This window comes from Eucalyptus grandis, chromosome 3 (genome assembly GCF_016545825.1).
Source record: "Eucalyptus grandis isolate ANBG69807.140 chromosome 3, ASM1654582v1, whole genome shotgun sequence".
NCBI lineage: Eukaryota > Viridiplantae > Streptophyta > Magnoliopsida > Myrtales > Myrtaceae > Eucalyptus > Eucalyptus grandis.
This window is the reverse complement of record NC_052614.1, coordinates 46413649-46426233: the sequence shown is the minus strand read 5'-3', so window position 1 is coordinate 46426233 and position 12585 is coordinate 46413649. Positions and strand designations below refer to the sequence as shown.

The 12585-nt window shown below is 38.6% G+C and overlaps 1 pseudogene; it reads left to right on the top strand.

Moving 5' to 3' along the window:
* LOC104440021 overlaps nucleotides 1-11120 on the top strand; it is an 81962-nt pseudogene extending 70842 nt beyond the window's left edge.
* Nucleotides 11121-12585: the final 1465 nt, after the last annotated feature.

The following is a 12585-nucleotide window of genomic DNA, read 5'->3' as shown; positions in this document are numbered from 1 at the left end:
CTGTAAGTCTGAAAGCGGATATGATGAAGAGTGTAAGAAAAATTAGAAAGGGGATTTCTTTTCGTACTTTTATAAGTGGTTACTAGATTAGTACATTACTTCTGTGGAAGGCAATCTGCAAATAGGAATCATAAACAAAAGGAAATAATACCCAGTGACTCTAGTCTAGCATTAATGAAGTAAAAATAAATACATTACTAAATCTAGCGTTCTTAACCAAAGACTATCTAATACATCAATTGTACAATATATTTAGTAATAATCATAAAATAAATGGCAACAGACATCTCATGTGTCGGGCATCTTATGAATTTTTACTTGTTGTACTGCCTTGACTACAGTTTTTCGTTGTTTAGCGTGATAAACAATAGACATTGCAAGATTCAAAGTAATTTTAGGAGCGCACTTGTTAAGATGTATATAAAGCCTTACTTGAAGTACATTGACGTATCTGACCACCCCCCAAAAAAATACATAGACATAGTAGTTTAAATGTATCAACAGAAATCATAACATTCAAAAGGAATTTAAAAAGTTTTCTATTGACGCCATTTTTGAGAAATTATAGCAGTATAAAGAAAATGTTCTACACGGGACCAAATTTATTTTTGATTTGATGATTAGTGAGAAAGTGAGTAGTTACAATTTTCAAATCAAGAGCTGAGAAAGGGATACTGGCAAGTTTTATCTACATTGGCGTTCTAATTTTTTCCCCCTTAAAAAAATGAATCTGTGATGAGTTAGTACTCCCAGGTTGATAATTAGCTAACTTATTTATTGGTATTCCACCGGAATTTTAGTATTTAATCCCAAATCTGTCTCTAACTAGTGAATGATATCGGCCGTAAAAGTTCAATAGATATCCCATTTGTTGTTTGGCTCTGATGTTGAACTTGTTAATCACAGATGGAACATCCCTTCGCAATCAATTTCATCCTAAACATAAAGCTGTTTGGTGGCGTGTTTTCTGCAACACGGAGGAAAAAAAAAGATGTCGCCCCTGATTCAGTCACATATAAAGGATTGATTGCTGAGATTAAAGGTTTCGGCTTTCTTATGAAGAGAATGTGGTACCAAACTGCTGATGAAGATCGCGAGTTGTTCATAGAGATCAAGGGAGATGAGCAAGTGGATGAAGTGGTGCAACTAGCATCTGAAAGACGATCAATCCATTTGATCGTCGAGGCGGGGGTTGACATTTCTTTGGAAGGAGCAATAATTAGGGCCGCACCAATGTTCGGCGAAATCGGCACCGTATTCGTTTTCATTTTCTCTTTCTGTGTTGCCTTTTTCCTGTTCCTCTCGCTTTTGACAGGAAAATTGGATTTTCCCAGGAAAAAGGGGCAATTGGCTGGAATGCGTCGGTTCAGTCTTTGTGAGGATTTTGTGGTGATTTTTGTTGTTCATTTAATTCTTTTTCTTGCAAAAATTTTGGGATGAGTTTTGTTGTGATTGGATGAACCTGGACATGGTCACACAAACCATTTTTGTTTTTCGTTTTTGTAAGTTGGGAAAATCATTCACGGGAAAAAAAAATTGGAATGCCAAGTGAGTCTCATGAGCGCCTAATTTACAACATTGCGAAAGAGAGAGACTTTATGATAGCATCTACTGGAAACTAGAGTTTGCTCTCTGGGCAAAAAAAAAAAGTTTCGATTCCTTCATCATTGGTGAGATTATCACCAATGATGAAGGAAATGGCGGAAGGAAGCTCCATACATGGAGGTTCTACAATGAGTGCTCTCAGGCCGGGATCATCAGGACAGAGGCATGATGTTGGCTGTTGTTTTTCGCTACAGTTAGATTTTCGGGTCGACAGATAAAATTAATTTCCGTGTCTTCGTGGATGAGATGGATTATTTGTTAGAGATTGCATATGAACAAAACTTGGAGATCCCGATTTGTCCATAATAGGTAAATTCATACAAATCCAGGATCGAATAGCGGAAACATAAATATCAACTTACCTCCAGCCATTGATGAAATCTAGAAGTGGGAAACCTCAAAATCTTTGATGGATCCACACAGCACGAGGAATCTGCAATGTAGAAAACACACGTCCTGTTCTACTAGTCAATCCCCTTCACAAAACTTGATGGTGTGTTTTTACGTATCGTTAGGATTTGAACCATACGACCTGACGTTTTTATTCCGTTGGTTACGTTACCGGTATCTCCCATCAAGACCATTATGGCAATGTAATAACGGACAAATATCACTTAATACACGTGGGTTATAAAATTGGGCAATAATGGGAATTTATATAGGGAATTCATTGGGTAGTTATTAGGAATTAATATTGGAATCATAAATTAGAATAATAAAATATATTACACATTTTAACATTCTCCCACTTGATCCCAATATTCCTTCAAATGAATTATTAACCCAAACCCACAAAACTTCATACTGAAATAAAACACATGAATCACGGCGATGAGTCCTCTTAGAGCGAGTATTATCTCCGTGTATCGCAATATATTTCATCAGCCAATATGTGATCAAATAACTTAATGAATAAACCTTATGTTTATTCAGGTCAAACGTAATTATTTTTCTCATAATAACTGAATGTATACAACTGTATTGAGAAAAACATTATAAATTTAATAAAAGTCTCATAAATTCTTCCATATGAAGAAAAAATTTACATGATTGGACCAATGCCCATTCTAGAAACGTGATCCTTATAACTCATTGGCGGCATGCCTTTAGTTAAGGAATCAGCTATCATCAATCCAGTGCTTATGTGTTCTACGACCACTTTCTTCTCTTTAACATGTTCTCTGATGGCTAAATACTTGATGTCGATGTGCTTGCTTCGACTACCACTTTTGTGGTTTTTAGCCATAAAAACTACAGCTGAATTGTCGCAAAATACTCTTAATGGCCTAGCAATGGAATCCATAATTCTAAGACCCGATATGAAACCTTTCAACCACACACCATGTGAGGTGGCCTCAAAACAGGAAACGAACTCTGCCTCCATAGTGGAAGTGGCAACCAAGGTTTGTTTTGCACTCCTCCAGGATACAGCTCCGCCAGCGAACATAAAAATATATCCCGATGTTGATTTACGGGAATCAATGCAGCCAGCAAAGTCTGAGTCCGAGTAAGCAACTACCTCCAAGTTGTCCGTCCGTCTGTACATAAGCATGTGTCCCTTTGTTCCTTGAAGATACCTCATCACCTTCTTTGCAGCTCTCCAGTGGTCCATACCTGGATTACTTTGGTATCTTCCCAACATTCCCACAGCAAAGGCTATGTCAGGTCGAGTGCAAACTGAGCATACATCAAGCTTCCAACAGCAGAAGCATATGGGATGTTCTTCATTTGTTCCCTTTCAAAATCATTCTTCGGGCATTGGTTTAAATTAAACCTATCACCCTTCACTATGGGTGCTATACTTGGTGAACAATCTTTCATCCGAAACCTCTCTAAGACCTTATTGATATAGGTTTCTTGAGATAGTCCTAATATACCTCGAGGTCTATCTCTATGGATCTTAATGCCAATGACATAAGATGCTTCACCCATATCTTTCATATCAAAACTCTTAGAGAGAAATTGTTTCACTTCATATATCAACCCATTGTCATTGGTTGCAAGTAAAATATCATCCACATATAGCACAAGGAAACAAATTTTGCTCCCACTGACCTTCTAGTATATACATTGATCCATGATATTCTCTTTAAAACCGAATGAAGAGATGATCTCATGGAATCTTAAGTACCATTGGCGGGATGCTTGTTTCAAGCCATATAGAGACCTTTTTAAGCTTGCATACCAAATGCTCACCAGCATTAGAGAAGAATCCTTCGGTTGTTTCATGTAAACCACTTCTTCTAATTTTCCATTGAGGAATGCCGTTTTCACATCCATTTGATGTAACTCCATATCAAAATTAGCAACCAATGCCAAAATAGTACGAAGAGAATCTTTCTTGGATACAGGAGAAAACGTCTCCGTGTAATCGATTCCCTCCCTTTGAGTAAATCCCTTGGCAACGATTCTAGCTTTATATCTCTCTATATTGCCTGATGAATCCTTCTTAGTTTTGAAGACCCATTTACAACCAATGGCATTTGCACCATCAGGCAACTCAACTAAATCCCAGACTTCGTTTGATGCCATAGAATTCATCTCTTCCTTCATGGCATTGTACCATAAATTAGATTCATCACAACTCATGGCTTGTGAAAACGACTCAGGATCATTTTCAGCTCCAACATTATAGTCAGATTCTTGTAGATACACAATGTAGTCATTAGGAATCGTTGATTTCTTCATTCTAGTAGACCTTCTTAATGTCGCATCAACATTCTCCTGAGGAGTATGTTGTTCTACTGGAAGTTCAACAGTATCTGGTAATTGCTGAACAGTTTGGTCTACTGGATCAATATCAGCTGGTTGTGGATCTTCAATGATTGGTTGCTCAGCGACCGGTTGAACGAAGGGCGCATGTAAGCAACAACCAATCCAAAGATCCGAGGTGGAAGGTTGAGTATCTGAATGACCTTCTTCGGGGACAAAGTCATTGAATTGATCGCTCCCACTAATCAAATCATTTTCAAGAAATTTAGCATTTCTTGATTCCACAAACCTAGTGGTGTGAGATGGACAATAAAATCTGTATCCTTTGGACTTTTCGGCATATCCAACGAAATACCCACTTATAGTCCTTGGATCTAACTTCTTTTCTGTGGATTGTAGACTCTTACCTCGGATGGGCATCCCCAAACACGTACATGTCGCAAACTCGGTTTCTAACCTTTGAATAATTCAAAAGGCGTCCTTGGAACAGCCTTGGTTGGAACTCGGTTTAATATGTACATAGCTGTTTTAAGAGCCTCATTCCACAAAAACTTAGGAAGTTTGGAGTTGCTAAGCATACTCCGCACCATGTCCAATAATGTTCGGTTTCTTCTTTCTGCAACACCATTTTGGTCTGGTGAACCAGGCATAGTGTATTGGGCAATAATCCCATGCTCTTCAAGAAACTTCGCAAATGGACCAGGTGCTTGTCCATCTTCGGTGTATCTACCATAGTATTCTCCACCTCTATCCGATCTCACGATCTTAATTTTCTTGTCGCATTATTTCTCTACTTCGATTTTAAATACCTTGAAGGCATCCAGTGCTTCGTGCTTATTACGAAGCAAGTAGAGATACATGAATCGTGAATAATCGTCTATGAAAGAAATGAAGTATCTCTGACCATTTGAGTCCATATTAGACTACAAATATCTGTATGTATGATTTCTAATATTTCTGTACTCCTCTTAGCACCTTTCTTTGACTTGTTGGTCTGTTTTCCCTTTATATAGTCCACACAAGTGTCATAATCAGTAAAATCTAGAGTATTAAGTACTCCATCATTTACTAGTCTCTTAATTCTATCCATGGAGATATGTCCCAACCTCCGGTGCCACAACATAGAGGAATTCTCATTCACAACACATCGTTTTATCCCAGCATTATCATGAACGTGCATCGCATTATTAACGGTATTGTCTTGTAAATTAATTCGAAAGAGACCGTCAGACAAAATACCACTCCCAACAATTTCAGATTTATACAATAAATTGAATGTTAAATCTGAAAATTCAAAGGAGTATCCCAAAGGTACAAGTCTTGAAACTGAAATTAAATTCCTAGAAAAACTAGGAATATAAAAGGTCTTTTCCAAAATTAAAACAAAACCACTACTGAGAACTAATCTGCATGTCCCAATAGCTTCCACACGCGAGCGCATCTTGTTTCCTGAATAGATGCCTTGTTCACTTCCCACTGGATTCCGCTGGTTCTGAAAACCCTGCAAGGAATTTGAAATGTGGATTGTAGAACCAGAATCAATCCACCAAGTGTTGTGACTCACATCAACCATATTAGTTTCATAACATACACATGTGAGTTGGTTACCTTTCTTTTGGAGCCACGCCTTAAATTTGGCGCAATCCTTCTTCATGTGCCCCTTCTTTTTACAAAAGAAGCACTTGGATTCCTTCTTAATGCCAGCTTGGGGAGGTAGAGGCATCTTACCCTTCCCCTTTTGCTTGCCTTGCCCTTTATACTTATCCCGTGTTGCCATATGAGCACTTTCTTCTTTCTCCATAAGTAGCCTCTCTTCCTCTTGAACACACATGGTCATGAGTTCATTAATTGACCACTTAGTGTTATGTGTGTTGTAAGAGATCTTGAAGGGAGCATACTCTTGTGGGAGAGTATTTAGGATATAGTATACAAGAAAGGATTCGATATCCCAACCTCAAGATTCTTCACTGAGCTAATGTCCCTCATCTTCATGATGTGCTCACGCACACCTCTTACACTGCTTGGTAGCTTCAATGATGAGAACCTCATAATTAGGGTCATGGCATGCGCCTTCTCTGAAGACTCAAATTGTGCATCAATGGCCTTCAGCAATTCCTTGGCATTGTTATGCTGAATGACCAAACCACGAATGCTAGCAGAGAGTTTTGTCTTTATGTACATCACACTGAGACGGTTGGACCGCTCCCATTGAGCATAATGAGTATGCTCAGCATGAGTACTACTCTCAGTAGGTTCAAGTGGTTCGTCTGACCTAAGAGCATAATCAAGATCCATGCACCCCAATTGGAGAAGAACTAATTCTCTCCATTCTTTGAAGTTATTTCCGTAAGCCGAGGAACAATTATACCAGAATTAATCGTAGGTGGTAAAACTGCATTATAATCAAAGGAAACTTATGTATCAATATATTTGAGGCAAATAAACTTAAATCATATTTTACCAATGTAAAACATGTTTTAAAATATGAATCATATAACATCAAAAACTACCCATGGGTTAAGTTTCTAATTTAAATTGATTCATAATTACTTCATGATGAAACTATCAAATTATATTCCCTTCCTTAATCCCTGTGGGTAAATTAAGAAAGATGAAATAATATTTCATCCTAATTAATCACATTAATATATTGAAAATTCTGTGGGATAAAATTCATAATATTAATGTGAATAATTACAATTATTGTCTTTAACTATATGTGATCCAAAGGCTCTTAATGTATATAATTTAATATAATCAAAGATGCTGTGGCTAATCCTTAATTAATTAAATATATACGGATCACTAGACATTTAATTTTATTCATAGAATTGCACCTTAGGGCAGAACAGTAAAATCACGTGCAAAAGGAGTAAAATTGGAATTTTGCATGCAAGGCCAGAATTGGAATTTTACTTTTAAGGGTAAAACATGAATTTCACGCCCAAAAGGGCAAAATTGTAAGTTTACACACCCCAGTGGGGCAAAATCGGAATTTTGTGCGGGCAAGGGCAGAATCGCAATTTTCCTAAAGGCGGAGGGGCAAAATTGAGAATTTTGCAGGCAAGGGCAGAATGGCAATTTTCCTAAAGGCGGAGGGGCAAAAATGAGAAACCATAGGCACGCGTGCTTTTCCCATTCGGGCGCGTGCGGCGCACGCGCCCGCCGGCAGCCCCCGTGCGTGCGTTGCACGCGCCCCGCTGCAGCCCCTCAACGCACGCGCCCGTGCAGCCCTTCGGGCGCGTGCGTTGCACGCGCCGTCGCCGCTCTTGGCACGCGCCCGAGTCTTCTTTCGGGCTCTCTTCCGCCGTTTCTTCCGCCGCGACCGCCTCTGTTCCGCCGTGCGGTCTCCTCCCACGGCCCATGTCCGACCAAATTGGTTGATGGGTTTGAAAAGAACGCCGGGACAAACGAATAGATTCAAGATCCGGCAAAAAACGACCATGTATGGACCAGAATTAAGCCAGAAAAACAATCTGCCCTATAAAACCCTAACCACCAAAACTTCACCGCTCGATTAACCTTCGACGATCAGCAATATGTCGAAAAATTTAGGGGTTTCTCTTCCTAATGGCAGCGTGATCATTCAGATCCATTATCGCATGGTGGGTGGCCCGAATTTGGTCGGAATTCTCAATTCCGATCCAAGCCATATACAAATCCGAAATTTATCCACATATAATTCAATAAAATAAATTCCAAAAGGTTTCACCAAGGCAGAGATTGCAAATAAGGGCTCGATACCAACTGTTAGAGATTGCATATAAACAAAACTTGGAGATCCCGATTTGTCCATAACAGGTAAATTCATACAAATCCGGGATCGAATAGCGGAAACATAAATATCAACTTACCTCCAGCCATTGATGAAATCTAGAAGTGGGAAACCTCAAAATCTTTGATGGATCCACACAGCACGAGGAATCTGCAATGTAGAAAACACACGTCCTGTTCTACTGGTCAATCCCCTTCACAAAACTTGATGGTGTGTTTTTCTGTATCGTTAGGATTTGAACCAGACGACCTGACGTTTTTATTCCGTTGGTTACGTTACCGGTATCTCCCATCAAGACCATTATGGCAATGTAGTAACGGACAAATATCACTTAATACACGTGGGTAATAAAATTGGGCAATAATGGGAATTTATATAGGGAATTCATTGGGTAGTTATTAGGAATTAATATTGGAATCATAAATTAGAATAATAAAATATATTACACATTTTAACATTATTGCCATGAAAAAATCCCACCAAGGCTGCTGTTGAGGAAGCACGATTCGTCGAGTTTTAACCAGCTTTCTATTGCTATAGGACTCGAGCTGCATACTTAGTGCTTGTCCCGGTGAATGCTGATTGGGTTTCCGCTGGTAACTTCTCAGCTCGGTTCAATAACAATTAGAGCATGCGAGTTCAGCCAATGGCGAGGGGTGCATATGTCTCCGGTGGTGTCCTATGGGTCTCCAAATGGGGTGCCTCCAAAAAGACCATCTAGTTTGCTGCGATTGCTGAATGAGATACAGGTTAATTTTGTATTCTATGAATTGATTTTCAAGCGTAGAATGGACTTTAGAAAGAAAGCACCTCTCCACGTGATTTGTCAATTAATAGTCTCATGGGGATGGTCTATGATTTTCTTCTTGATATCTATTTATCTGTTATAGCCAATTCCAAGTTCCAGATTTTGCTTCTAACTCTTGATTGTTTCTATGAGTGTCGAGCAATAGACTGAATCAAAAGCCATAAGTAGAAGCAGGAAGTAATAAGGACAGGGTGGTGAAATGAGCGTTGTATGTAATGTCATGTAGTGCATAATAGCGCTAGTACTTGAATGAAGCATTTGGTGACATTACTTAGAACTTCTGTCTAACACCTAACGTAACAGTATTTGCTTGTCATTTGGGTTTTTGAAATCTAAGTTTGGCTCGACCACCAACGAATTCTTTGCCAGGGTCTTCACTTGTGCTTTGATTTGGAGTTTCATAAGAAGGAAAATGCTGACAAAATGGAGATGAGATGGATGATCTTCTGATATTGGTTGTCTTGGAGGTGTGGCTTGACAAGTACTCAATCCAAGGAAACCAAGAATGGGTAGTGAAGCTCGATTCTTCAACTGAAGGTAGCTGACTTTGTATCTCGCTACTTCTATTAACTATCATTGCATCGGTAGTCACGAGTGGTGTATGCAATACTCACTCACATACTATGAGCTTCATCTTTATGCGGTTGGATATCTTAACATAAATTTTTGTAGACACCCAATCAAGTGAAAGGCTGTCTTGTTCTTTTTCACGGTGCCTTCCAGCTACAAATTTCCATTGTTCTTCATGAGATCTTTCACATTTGATGCGAGAGAACTGTGTTAGGTTTGTTGAAGAAAAGCAGCTTTAAATGAGGTCTCTGATACGTGTGTAATCCATCTTTGTTTGAGTGGTGACTTACTTTAACATTTCATTTTTGAGGAATATTGCACTTAAAAGCAGTTCCGAAGATGGAAATAAAAAAATGTTATAACTTTGAATGATGCGCCTCTTTTGGAAGTTGAGACAACTTTGATTTCATGGATAGGATTGACCGGGAACATATTGCATGTTGTGCTTATCTTAGATTGAGCATTTAGGCAACATTTTTCAATTGATCTTTTCTAATTGGGGACAAGTTCAGTATGGTACTTCTTTTGAATGAGCATCAAGTATTGGAGCTGCATTGCACACTACCTAGATGTTTTCCTTGCTGCGGTGATTTTCCCTTTTTCCCCTCTTGAAGCCAATTATCCTACCTTGAGTCACAATTTCTAGGCGTAATGTCAGAGAGAAGGGGCAGCTGAAGACTGCTTATAATTTCACAGTGCTGGGTCACTGGAAAGTATTGGTTGAGTGATGTTAACGGCACAGCTAAGATGATTTATGCATAGTTCACTAGACCGTGTCAAATTTGTAGTGAATTTGAGATTCAGGCAGGGAAGAATCTGCAACTTGATAATTCAGCATGTGCATTATGATTACTCCATCTTCCTATTAATAAAACACTAGGAATATCGTGTGTTATACGTTTTTTTCCCTTGTCTATGTTAAATCTTTCCATGGGATATAAAAAGTTTACTATGATATCAATAACAGCACCGCTTGTAAGCAGAAAAGTTTTCTCGTCATTTGATACCAATGACTGCTTTTAAGGACAACTCCTATGCGGGTGCATTAATTTTGGAGGTGTGCTCTGACAAAAGCTTTAGTTAATGTGTGTTAGAGACAATTGCAAGTTTATCCATCTCTCAAGATTAACATATATCTTTGACTCCTGCATACTTCACTTTACAGCCATTCTCACAACTTTACTGAACTATTGGAACTCTGTGTGTGTGTGTGTGTGTGTGTGTGTGTGTGTGTGTTTGTGTGGGCGTTTTCTTTTGTTTTATTTTATTTTTTATTTTTGGGTGGGTTGGGGGTGGGGTTCTGGTTGATATGTTCATGCATGCACACCTTTTTGGAGAAATATAACATTGCATGCAACCATGATGTTCTTATGATGAATTGACAGGTATGTTCGCGGATTTCTAGTGCAAGGGAGACAGACAGAAGATATGAAAAGTTGTTTGTCAAGAAAGATTCCAGCCCATCGACACGTCAGATATTTGTGGACACTGTTGTCTAGTGTCTATTCAAGGAATCAATGCTTTTCTTTGGCTCTATCATCCAACGCAGGCAAGAGTTTCTGTCCTTCTGCTGATTGGGCGTTTCAAATGCAAGGACATTGTATGTTACTCGTTGTAATTGAGGTTTAGAGGCTCATGAGGCATCTTTGGAACATGAGTGTAATGAATTGTTCCTAGTTCGCTCAAAATGTTCCTCAAAGCTACCAGCAAAGGGCTCTTCTATGCCTTTGTTTCATTTGAGAAGGTTAGATTAACACATGAGAAAATGTGCATGTGCACACAGAGAAGAGAATTTATTGTGGTAGTGCTTGAAACAGTGGTGACTCTCTATCCCAGTTGCTCTTTAAAGGTTCATGTGCTCATTGACACTCAAAAATGCGTTTACTCTCTCCTGAATGCATGAGGAGGACATGATCATGGCTTCTTTGATCTGCATTGTCGATTTTGGTTGTCAGAAGCTCCTAGTTTGCAAATAGAGTTAGATTGTGGAAAGAAACTTCAGTTTGATACAGAGATAGTTACAAATTTGAATTAATTCTTGTATCAGGTCCCTTTATGAACTATATTCATACAAAAATATTAATCATCTTGAGGTGGTGGAGCTAATTTCAGGAAACATCTTTGCATAGGTGGACTAGTGTGCTAGAACTCTGTGTGGTGTCTTGTGTGATGAACTTTTCCTCCCCTATGCAGGTTAATATTGATTTGGGAAGATACTGTCTTGCTTCGCAAGAACTTAATTTCAACTCTTTCATTAGTGATAGTTCAGTGAATCACTTCACTGGAAAGTCGCCTTTCCCAATGTTGGATAAATTTATAGAATATGTAGCCTCAATTGAAACCGTATCAGGTGATCACTATAGTTTTGTTTTCAGATAAACATAGTGATGAAACATTTCAATTGCTTCATAGTTCATAGAATTCTACCTGAGACTGTGTATGTTATTAAAGTTGCTAACCTTACCTGAAAGAATTTTAATGGGACTGATATGTCCTATTTGAAAAGAAAATATTGATTTTTTTTTTTCGATCGAAAAAAAGAAAATATTGATTGACACTTTACCCTTTCAAGCGGAGCAGCATCAAGAAAATGATTTGGTTTAAATGCCTATCGTTTCTTCTCCTTTTCTCCTGTAATGCTCATGAATCTGTTGCGGTATAGGTAAAATTCGAAGCTGGTACTGTTTCAGAGAGCATGAACTCATGGTTTCTAGCTTGTCAAGGAACAGGTTCTGTGAGCGGATAGGTAGATAGCATAGAGCATTCGCGGAATATGCTATGTCTTTTCAATGGGAAATTTCTTGTGTTGAAACATGCTCGTTGAGTCTACCTTCAGTAGACACCAGCTTATTTTTTTACCCAATTTGACTGGCCTAGTTATCTATGTTGCGGACCTAATTCAGGTTGTATATTACCAGAAATGTCACGATCTTGATTGCAAAGTTACAGAAAATTTCTGCCCAACATTTATTTTATTTTTTTTCTTTTGTGTGAAAATGAAGGTAAAGTGAGCTTGGTAATAGCCCAGGTTACTGCTGTCCGCTGCGTCTGATCCTAGAGGATACTGTGCCTGATTTATCAGCATTCATTGATTCTGGCAAATCCTCCTGATGTA